The sequence below is a fragment of the Glossina fuscipes genome, unplaced genomic scaffold, assembly GCF_014805625.2.
Source record: "Glossina fuscipes isolate IAEA_lab_2018 unplaced genomic scaffold, Yale_Gfus_2 26, whole genome shotgun sequence".
Lineage (NCBI taxonomy): Eukaryota > Metazoa > Arthropoda > Insecta > Diptera > Glossinidae > Glossina > Glossina fuscipes.
The window spans coordinates 5,496,907-5,509,068 of record NW_023998421.1 but is presented as its reverse complement, the minus strand read 5'-3'; the positions used below and the strand labels follow the sequence as shown (position 1 = coordinate 5,509,068).

Genomic DNA, 12,162 nt, shown 5'->3' with positions numbered 1-12,162 from the left:
TAAAAATACGAAACTAATTAAGCACAGGCACAAGCAACTTAGCAAGAGTCATCCGTGCAAACATATGCGACCTATAATAGAATTCATTTCACTTCAATTGATTTCTTATCTCTTGCACGTGTTTTTCATACGAGTATTTGTGTGGGTGTGTATGCGCTGCAGTGTATTTGTTCGTGTTTGCGTTTCTTTTCTTTTTTATATAAGGGAAAAATATTAATTTTCAATTAATCGTAAATAATAGAATGAAATAACGGACGCTTTTATAAAAACGGCTTACTTCGATGTAGCGGTTGTAATCAATCTTCGCTTTATTGGAATTCTTTGCAAGCTAAAAATTTCAATTAACAACAAATAAGTCGGTGTTCGTGTATATTTACAATTAGAAAGCTTTTAGTGTAAAAATTGTAATTAGTTTTTTGGCAATGCCTCACCTTTTCAAATTTTGTTACTCTTTCTTCTTCCTTTTTCTACTTAGCTGCTTATAATAAATTATATAAATGCAAATACTATTTACATAGAATTATTTTAAAACTATATAAAGAATGATTTATAAACATACACATTTTTAATAACAAAATAGAGCTTTGGAGTGAAAGGCGCAAAAATCATTGTTTACGTAAAAGCAAGAGAAAAACGCTTTCATCCTCTTAAACTCAACCCGTTTGTCAGCAACGTAAAGAGTAAGTAGTCTTCTCAACAAAAGTTCCGCTTTGGACAGTTTTACAGAATATTCAACGAAAGAACGAAATTGAAGGTGGACATTGTTATTGCTACAAGCTGTATAAATGTAACCAGTGCATGTATTTCGAACACCTGAAGTCTCTACAATTTCTTGACAGATTTTATATATCAAACTTTTTAGGATTTTCTCTTAATAAATAGGTTCCAAACAGCATAGCTAGGTTAATAAGTAAACGCGACTATCAATTCAGGTTTACATGGGTTTAATTTCCAGTATAATAGACCATAGTTTTTCATTAGAACTAACTAATTCATTAACTAACCCCTGTGGTCAAAGAAATAAGAATTACATGTTTGGTCGGTAAAGACGTAACAGGTATCGATCAGCTATATCCCCCATTCTGTCTTTCTTTCTTCACTTCTTTCTCCCTTCGTCGTGGTTATAACGCATCACTCAATCAACTCGTAGTATGACATGTAGATGCCGTTACTATTGACGAACCCTTGTGCCATCAAAAAACTCTAACTTGCAAACTAATAGTTGGAATATGAAATAATTCGCTTTGTACGGAGCGGCTGAGTCCACACATACTTGCTTTCCCGTTTTTTATTCTTTCCTACTCAAAGGCGGTAAACGAGAAGCTACTTAGGAAAGAATGTATAGAAAACGTAAGAAACATGTCGAGGATTAAGTTTCGCCAACATAAGATCGCTTTTAACAAAAAGCTCGATTCGTCCTTTTGTATCTTGAAGTGGATTTTACTTTCATCGTAGCGTGCGTGCTCAAGTTGTAACACTTATCGATTGGACACACTTTCACTAAGACACCCTATCTCTTTCTTTATCTAATTTCTTTCTGACCATCGCCTTATTACGCGAATTGTTATCATACCCTGAGTAATTGGTCCACATTAAAAAATAAAAAAAAATGAAGTACGCCTCGTCATCTTTCGTGTGTTACCATAGGGAAATTTATACTGATGATTTTCGCTTATGTAGTTAAATTGAATTGTGACCGTAAACTGAAGCAATGCGGAAGGAAGAAACTTTTGGAAAGTTTCTAAACATTGGGATTCCAAGAGACAGACTAAAAGAGTAAACTGAGTCTATTCGTATATTTATAAATACCTCTGTAACTGATTGCCACCAATGCCTGTTTCTGGGTAAACTGATCGAAAATTTATATATGGCTTAAGGGCGATTTTTTTTTTTAAAGTTGCATTAATTTTCGTATTTGAGATATAAAAAATTATTCGGTGAATTATATCTATTTAAAAGTTTTGTGTATTGTAAACAATTCAAACGGAATGGGCGGCTATTGATATTTAGTATTTCAAAAACGGATAATCTAAGAAACAAAGACATATTGCTAAGTTGATTTATAGTCTCTACTGGGTGGTAAAAAATTTGTAAACTGGGCTCATGCTGGAATCAGAAACGACCATAAAAAAGTCGTCGACAGTCATCGAAATAGTTTTCTTTTCTGTTTTGTAGTCATACTATCATGGAAGTCTTTCGAACTGAGATATGGTACTTGCACAAAAAGAGCAATGCATTTACTTTTACGTTGATATTTTCTTCTCTGACCTTGAAAAGTTGTGATTGAGTCACGCAACCCTCTCAAAACGCTGCACCATTATCCGCAGCTAGTCTCCAAGGTAAAGAGTCTCTAATCGACAGATTAATGCAGATAAGGAAAGTCGGAAAATAAGATTCATTAATCGGGATAAGGTTTGTATTCGAAGAATGAGATATTCGATTTTGATTGAGAAGCGTGAATATGATTTATGTACTCGTTCTGGATATTTACATTAGGTCATTGAACAAATAGAATTAACCCTGTGGTATCGTATGGTGCTAGGCTTAGTAAGGGAGATGATAAACACAGCTTTAGCAACTACAGCTATACGAAACGAAAATGTATATATTTACCTGTCCAACTTTAAATCTCTGTCTGACCTAGTTTAACTTTTTGATTATTTGATAACAGTTCTATACAAGATCTCTAACCTTTCGCTAACGTTTATCAAACATGGCATGAGAGAGGCTATTATGCACTACTTAAGAATGTTTTTTACTCTAGATAGAGAGGGGCCAATGTAATAAAACCTACCGTTGTGTTGATGCTTTTTTGAAGTTTTTTTTAGGTTTTTTTTATTTTGTATCAATAACTGAACAGTTTGTAAACAAAACCGGCTTTCGCAGAAAAAGAATAATTTGTACACTTTTTTTTATTATAAAAAATATATATATATATATATATATTGCAATGGAATCTGACTTTTGCTCACTTTTCTCTTTTAATTAATCATTTAAATTTACGACGTTGCAAAGTTTTACTTCTGCTTTATTCTTTTGCTAATTACTTCTTTTTGCTTTTTGTTTTCTGATTTACGTCTTACACGATTTTACTTTACCTCGCGTAAATGATTCTGATAGGAAGAACAACCCAATCTGTAAATTACTTGTAGGGTTCTTTTATATTTATTTATTTATTTAATAATTATATACTCATGCGTTTTTCCTTTAACTTCGATGTTTTAAACAGATTATCGCTCAAATGTTTTATATAAATATTTTCGTTATTCACATATATTAATGTTCGATTCCAAGTTTTGATAATAGAAAAACTTGAAAATATAAAAATTACTTAAAGATCTTGTTTTCTTTAACTTTTTTTTTATATGTATATATATATATATCTATATATATATATTTATTAACAGAAATTCAAGCAAAAAATATTTTATATTTATTTTTTGCTTGAATTTCTCTTCTTATTGAACAACGAAATGATAAATTTATAAACGAAACCATTCGCGACAAATTCTGTGAGAAAACTGATCGTTACTGTTTAAGTTTATAGTACTTTGCGCTATACTCTTTGAATATATAACACTGTATGTATGTTGGACAGTGTACAATGTAAAAACAAAATGAATACACATACACACTCACACATGAGAACAAGGAGCAAAACAAAAACCTGGAGAATAGTGAAAACACATAGAAAACATTTTTTTTTTGGCATCGCACGCACTTGAAAGAGAATGGATTGACCATATGAAACACATATGTTTTGTGAAAATCTTTATTATAACATATCTCTCTTTGCCTCTCTCGGTATTATTATATTAATTAGGCGAGAATAGTGGATTTGGACCAACTTTATTTTACTTAACAAATACTTATTTCGCTCTCGCTCTCCAACTTTCTCATTCTCACGCGCTCTTGCTCACTTCTTCGCTCCTCTGTTCATAGCTTTAACTTAACCGCAATTCTATTTTTTATTTATAGAGATTTATCGTCGTTGTTGTTGTTTTCAATGTTTTTAAAACTTCTTTATGCCGGTTTACACATAACATATGTTGAAAATTTATTGTTTTTGGTGTTTTCGTATCTTATTGTACTGCACAATACCTTATTCATAATTTTTTGTATAAGTGATTAACATCTCATGGTTAATGATTCTTAGTTTACAGTACACTGAATATATATATTTTTATTTGCTTACATTCATGTTGTGTAAACATTTGAAGGTTTTTAAAATGTAGTCTTTAAATAAGTGATTTCACTGATAGTTCAATAAACTTAAAATCTATTTAAAAATGATATTTACTTCTGATATTGCAGCAGCCATAGTGACTGACGAGAAAGTTCAAAAGCTCCGCTATTGTATTCATTGTCAGAAAAAGTGTTTGGTAACTTACCTAATAGATAAGTTAAGTAAAGAATTTTGCATATATTACAAGAGCTATTAGTTTTAGTGTTATAGTAAATAATTAATGTTTGCAATATTTCGATTTGTTTTTTTAATATCGGCTAATCACTCCTTCAATAAGGTGGCGGTCGCCAAGAAGCGAGGAAAGAGAAAAAGATATGGAAGCGGCCGTAGCCTGATGTGTGCCTGATAGGTAAATATTATGCATTTACAGAGATTTTAAATTGTGAACACGGACTCGGTAGTCGCGATTCTTTCAGGAGCTTTTGTCCCACTTGTTATAAACCATAAATCAAGTTGAATGACACGGCGAAAATCTACCATTTAGCCCAGAATAAATGTGTAATACTCAACACTCAACTTCCGATCGGGTTAGAGTTCTAACAATAAATGAACGCGCTAAGGAATAAGTCAAGGTTAAATTACTTATACTGATTGAGTTTATTTAATTTTTAAATATACCACTGACTATATTAATATACCACATGTAGCATCCATGCTTAAGTGATTGTTAAAAAAAGATTCCTTTTCGAAATGAAAAACTTAGACGTTGGAATCGAAAAGAATTGGATGCCGGCCAATTATATATAGACACAAGCGTACACGTGCACTAGGTGAGAAATGATGTAAGCCCACTTGGAAATCTTCAGTGGGAATATTGTGAGAATTCTCTTTAAAATGTAATATATGATCACAAAAGCAGAGAATTAGGGGAAGCAGGTTTTTTACCCAACCAAACATTCCAACCATCTGAGAATAAGCGTATATGTTTGTTTACACTTCTCAATACTTGAACATGTATTTGTATAATCTATGGGCACTTTAGAGAATAAGCATATAAGCGCAGGTAGATGGTAAGGCAACCGAATTGGTTCTCTTGGGAACATATAATAAATATCTCATAGATTCCCTTCTCCAAAAGTCTTGAATATTTTCTTTAGAAAAAGGCTATATCTGCGTTAATACATGTATTCATGTAAAAATGTAGAAAAAAAGGCAAAGTAAAAAACAATTCCTTTTGCAATCTTACCCAGTTCGAAAGAAATGCAAGTTTCAATGTCAATTTACTTTGCACTGAATTTATGCAAGTCGATCGTTTCAATAGTGTATGCATTTTCTTTATCATTTGTCAAGTTTTTTATTATTTTAATATACTATTTTTGGAGGTAAATCATTTCCTGACTACATCTATCTATGCGGTCGCGCTCTTAAAATTAAGGAAGTCAAAATTAGATTAATTATACTTCCTAGAAATCAATTATTATTTACTTTGCATGCGTAGCGGAAGGGTGTCAAATATTTTTACTAAACGCATTCTGCTCACTTTGGTTCTCTCTTTGTCTCTCTTTCTTTCTCTCTCTCTCTCTGTGAGTCTTTTTTTTCCCATTTCTATATTGCCTACAAACAAAACTAGGCACTCTTAATAATAACAGAGTAGTCGCAAAAAGAAAAAAATAAAACCAATCGTGCAATTTGGCTTGCACAACAACAACGTTTTAAAAGTCGTTTTTTTTTTTTCTTTTCATTATTATATGATGAATATACTAAATACGTTATGTTGTTTGCAGCAGACACAAACGATAATAAGAGAATATATACCTATATACCTTATCTTATAAAAAATTCTAAAGAAAAAAGAAGAAGAAGTAATAAACAAATTCATGTCAATGTGTGCAAATAGTCGAAAATTTCAGACAAAAAATATTTCGAAACTATACAAAAAGAAAGCAAAAATTCTTCAATTGCTTCTCTGAAATTTTCTGCATACCTACTGTTACGAAAATCCCAGATTTGATGATTCGGTTTGAGTTTGCTCGAAATTTAGTCGATTTTCTAAAAAACCAAATTATAAAAAATGGTAAAATCAAATACAATGTTATGGCGCTTCTCCTGATCCATACAGCTGGGGATTCCTAAAAAGATTAAAAACAATTCGCAGAACAATTCGTTACCCAACGGGATTAACATGCAAATGTCGCAGCGAAGTTAGATCCTCGTAATCTGTTTATAAAGGGGTATATAAGCAGAATATTTGCGGAAGACAAAGTCAGTCAAGTCAAGAGAGTTGAATCGTAACATTTGAATGGATAAAGATCAGAAAAATCGTTTCTCTAGAGAATTAGTAAATAGATGTCCTAAGGATTGTAAATACAATTTACAAACCTATAAAATCACAGTTCAGTGATACGAACTGAAGCTCAAAAAGCTGCGAATAAAAACGTTAAATCAGAAAAGGGGCGTTTTAGATTGCAATACGTATAAAACTCAAAACGTTTCATTCTTATAACCAATAAGCGATCTAAAGGATATTGAGTATAGTAATAGTAATGTCAAATATTTTCGTATATCGTACTTACTGGGAGATAAAAGTTGGGTATCACAAATATACCGTAAACATCGTGTTTGGATTTTTCGTCTACTCTTTTTTATCATTCGTATATACATGTAAACTTTAACTTTAGTACAACCTGTTTATTTAAAATGTGTATATGACAAGAACAACTGCCACATTGAACTTGAAGAGATATATATGTATTTGCAAAAATAAAAAAAAAAGTTAGAAAGCTTTTTAATCGTCTTGGGTAGAACCTTGCATACCCGTTATCTTGTAAATTTACCTTTGGTTTTAAAATTTGTCGTTTTTTTTTTTTTGAGTTTTTTGTCCTTTCGTCCTTTCGTGGACCTTAATGGTAGGTGAAAGTCAAGTAAGACCGTAGAGTTCTTGATTCAGCCAACTCATTTCTTTTCATCTTTTTTGTAGCTGTACGAGAAATAGCTTATCTCAAAATCTGTCTTACTGGGTTCGGAAGAATAATTCGTTTTTGGTACCCTCGAGTTAATGTTCTTAAGACAATTTTTTGCGTTGATTGCGCCTCAAATTAATATTGAAACAAACTCAATTTTCCTAGATGCGCTGAAGCAAGAATTGATAAAATGCGGCTTCAATCCGCTTGATTAATACGCATGATGAAAACATCGAGAATATCAAAACAGAAAGAAATAAAAGTCGACATTTTGGCTCAACAGAAATGGGTTATTGGTTAACACCACTGTGAGTGTCTAATAAAGAGGCTTTTCGGAAACTTTTCTTGGATGAAAGGAGAGGTAGCGGAATAATAATATTTGGCGAAGTTATTAGGCTTATATTTAAGTATTTAAAAAAAAAAAAAAATTTCTGAAAAATATTAAAAATTGGAGTGTTCGGAGCCATTCTCGCGAGGAACTATCAATTGAAGAGGCCTTACTGCGCGCAGTGCAACAGATCAATTTTCAATTAAAAAAAACAAGAAAAAAAAGTCTTTTAATCTAGATTTCGATACCGAGTTTATTAATGAAAAATTTCGAATTAATTTGTCGAAAATATATCACGTAACGCTCTGGAGAGCGTTGTTTTAAAGATGCTGTCAAAAATTCGTATACAAAAAAAAGAAAAGAAAACCGGGTTTCGAGAAATGGCATTTAAAATACTAAATACCCATAAGCTGCCGTAGGATTATGTTCGAAAAACACATTTTTTGACCACTTAACATTTAACCACATCTGAACTTTGTCACAATGAATGCTTTTGCATTCCGGATTACATGAAATGTATTTATATGATTTTTGCTCTCCCAATGCAGTGCAAATTGTAGGTTCAACTACATATGTTCAGCACGTCCGATCAATTCATCTCTTGTCATTTGAGTGTGTGATGCAAGTGTATTGATTGTGCTCAACGCTTTACATCATCACCATCTCCTATCAAACTTACTTCATTGTTACCATACAAATAAAGTATTGAATTAATATATATTATTGCAGGCATGATGTGATGAGTTTACCTACGCAACAAGAACGAGGTCTGTTCAATCCATTTCAAGTGTATACAATTTTTCGCAAGCAATATGAACTTGAAGCTAAGTGTAAATAGAAAGATGAATTAAGTAACAATATTATTAAGGAAACTTTCTTTGCTGAATACTTAGATGTCAAGATTAAATTAAGTTTTCTTTCAGAAAATAACATAAGTAAGGCTGGCTTCCTGCTTATATATAAAACATTTCTTTATGCATTACAAATGGCATAACAACTTCAATACACTTGTTGCCTAAGTATAAACAAACAAAGTTGCGGTCACGTTTTTATTAAATACACATAGAAAAATACTAATGCAAAAAACCAACTAAGAATGTTGGGGTCGGGCAAGGCCGACTATTGAATACCCTACATCGCTTCGCGTAACACGATCATTCATCCGTTTTGATCACAATACATAATTAATACCAAACTTTCATAATATTCTCATTCATATTGGAGGATCCCCAAAACATCGCATGATGTGATTCAAATTTAGCAAACTTAATTTATTTTTTACAAACTTTATCACTTTTCATTTTCCGTTAAAAAAAAATTAGAAAATAGACTTTCTCTCCATACATCGACTTGCTTTTCATGACAATCGCTACATGTTTGAGAGCCCAAAAAACAGACCAATGTGATCCGAATTACCTACCGTTAATTTTTTTGCTAAATGCCTACTATGGACTAATTTCCATCATAAAATATTGGAAAGTAAACCTTTTTACGAAAGGCACATTATCGATGAGAAAGCTCATATGGAGTAAGGTCGCAAATGGCCCAAATTTGATCCACTTAATTTTTATGTCAAATTATATTAACAATTCGGCCTTTTTGGCATTTAAGAATTTGCATTCATGAGAAACTTTATATGCGGTGGTCCAAATTCGCAAAGTTTAATTTCTCTGTGAATTTATTATTTTAAACTAATTGTTACGATGAAATTTTGGAAATTAAGCTTTTTTATCGTATAAAGATTGACTGTCCATAGAAATGTTTATATGAGAGGGAGTTAAAGTATTTGTTCCAACCGAATAAAAATTTTTAAACACATTTAGAAGGCCGAAGTAGTATTACTTAGTGACTTTTGTCGAGAAATTTTGAAAATTGAATTTTTTTTCATATAACCGCTTTTCAAACTGAGACCTTATGTGGAGACTTGTAGAAAAAATGAAGCGATTGGAACCATGGATCTGTAGGTTGAACACTAATATACATGGGTAGGCATTAGAAGGACAAGCGGACAGACAAGGTTAGAACGATTCAGAAATTATCGATGTCATAAGATCGATATAAGATCGATATAATAAGAAGTCGGCCTATCTTAAGCATTTCCGGGTGCTACATACGTGCGCCCAAGCTTAATGTGTCCTGTACCTATAGTGGAATAGGGCATAAAAAGTAAAACAAATATATAAGATCGTATGCAACTTACATTGAAGACGATAGCAATTCTGAAACTCTTAAGATGAATGGCTATCAAAGTTTCAGATTTTGTAACATTGAACGATTTTTACCCTTGATCAGCTGGCAAAATGTATGTAAAATACCATTCATATTGTACGTGATTAAACTGAGATTTAATATTTTTTTCCTTTTTTCAAAATTTATAAAACGTGCAAACATTCAACAGAGACAAATGTAAACAAACAACAATTAATCTAACTTAAAGAAAATCTACAGTCTTTTGCACACAGCAACCCAGTTGATGACTTTGTAAAATTCGAAATTTCTTGTATAGTTTTATAGGCATCAAGGGGGACAATTAATTTCACATAATTTAAGCTTTTATTCGTTTCATGTAATTAAGAGATTTGCAGCTTCAAGTAAATGCTTTATAAGTGAAGGCATTCATTTATGTGCAAGTGCGAAAATGAAAATAATAATTTAAGAAACTCAAGGTTTTATTTACAAATGAAAACTAAGTAAATAAATAAAATTTAATTTATTATGTGACTAAATTGTACACTTATTATCTCAATAATTTCAATCCCATGTGTTTAAACCCAACTTGTAGTTGGCCTTCTCTCACATTGTTGTGATGTCAGAATTTCAACCAAAGTACGGCCGTTTTCGAGAGTTTTTCGTTGAAGTTTTTCGGCTGAAGTTCGTGGAGAACAGATTAAACGCAATGTTATTCAACATGTCGATCCAATGAATACATGCTTTGCTTTTTCATCTTTCTCTTTCAATACGTTTTGTCCAAAATATATATAACGTACGGATATACCGATATATATGCTTAAAAAGACTTAGGATCTTAAATTGATTTAGGCAAAGTCAGTAATGCATTTTATTGGGCATAGGAACCAGAATGACAGGTTTATTTCTCTTTTTTTTTGAGATGGTTACAAATACCGAACAACACTATATTCCACTTAGGGTAACTTTATTTCTTTCTCCGTTTGTCTTGTTTTATGCCACTCATTGAAGAATGGCATTGTACTCGTTTTATTCTTCGGCTTGCTACGTAGGCACAAATGTGTTCATAATATCGTTAGCTTATTTTCATTAACACTGGAGAAATACCAAGGTTTTGTAAGTAAGCATTTTTATCAAAGTGAGCTAATTGACTCATTCCTTCAGGAGTTTGCTATAAACGAAACAGTTAACAGAAGAATCTTAAGCTTGTTACATACACTTCTCAATCGATTGAGAAAACAATTGAGCGGGCTCTGTCCGCAAACAAACTCATAAGAAAAAAATAAAAAAAAGAACTAAAGTAGTCTCGACAAAAACCCGATAATTATATCTTAATTTCATTAATAATTAATAATAGGGCGTTCGTACCAATATAATAAATGTAAATAAAAGTATTGATTTTGGATATCCACTGAGCATAGAACTCAAACTTCTTGTAAGCAAGTTCCCGAAATGCAAGGAAGTACCTGAGTTCAGAATTATTAAGTTCAGGTCTAAGACGGTTGGATCCGGAAGAGAGAGGAAACGACATCTTCGTTTCCTCTTTACTTCTGTTGGGACTTCACTGCCGTTGTTAGTTGATTAAACATCAAATTCGAAATCGCCCGCTATGACTTCAAATGTGACTTTGTACACTGCCCACATTGTGAAAGTAACCATTTTGAGAAACATAACACGTTTTTCGTTCACCAATAACTGTAGTGCTTGCGACAAATAATTAATTTCTTAGTTTGATAGACTTCTCGAGTATTCAAACATTTAATACGATGTGATTAGAGACAAGAGCAATTAATTTTTCTGTTTATTTGCCATCAAACTTTTTGAATTTGTTTTGCTGGCTTCAAATTTCCATTAATGAAGCACTTTGGATCTATCTATTCACTGCAGTGGCCATAATTTGAAGCATACTATCCGTTTAACATAAAACAGAAGTATTTTCTGCTGTTCGTAAAATTAACAATTTTACAGCAAAAATATTTTAATATTGACTTTCATTCGTTTCTTTAAAACATGAAATCTCATTGCAAAAATAAAAGAAACTTTAATTAACAGATAGTAAAGCTGGAGGATGCAATAAAAATTTTATTATCAAATTTTATTACGAAATTATCCTATAAAAATTTCATCACACTTTTTTCACGCTAAGTAAAAAATCTCCTTACGGTTTATAACTAAACAAAAAAAAAAAAAAAGCTATAATAAATTGAAAAAAAAATTTATTGGCAAATTTAGAAGTTAATCCTATGAAAATGCAAAACGAGAAAAACAGTAAACAATATTGTTTGATTATTTACTGAAATCTAATTCACATACATCGATAGTAACCTTAAAAAAACTGTTGATCATTCATTAATTAAATTAAAAAATTAAACGAGTTGCGATTATAATAAATTATACAAAAAAAAACAAATTTTTTTTTTAAATAAACTTTTATTAAAATCAATTGAAAAAGGTGGAAAAAAGTTTTGTCACAATCATTTCCAAGCGATTATACATAAAAG

At 31.5% G+C, this 12,162-nt stretch overlaps 1 protein-coding gene across 3 annotated transcripts in view; it reads right to left on the bottom strand.

Annotated features, from left to right (window-relative positions):
• Positions 1-12,162, bottom strand: part of LOC119635276 (dual 3',5'-cyclic-AMP and -GMP phosphodiesterase 11) — a 140,554-nt gene that overhangs the window by 99,971 nt on the left and 28,421 nt on the right. Inside the window, exon 1 of one of the 3 annotated variants that reach the window (XM_038029998.1) lies at positions 2,795-3,338. The exons of 1 other annotated variant lie outside the window; for it this stretch is intronic. The gene's annotated coding sequence lies outside the window, so the exon portion shown is untranslated. Of the gene's footprint in view, positions 1-2,794; positions 3,339-12,162 lie in introns of those variants that run through there. One more of the 3 variants, XM_038030000.1, reaches the window with a different exon arrangement.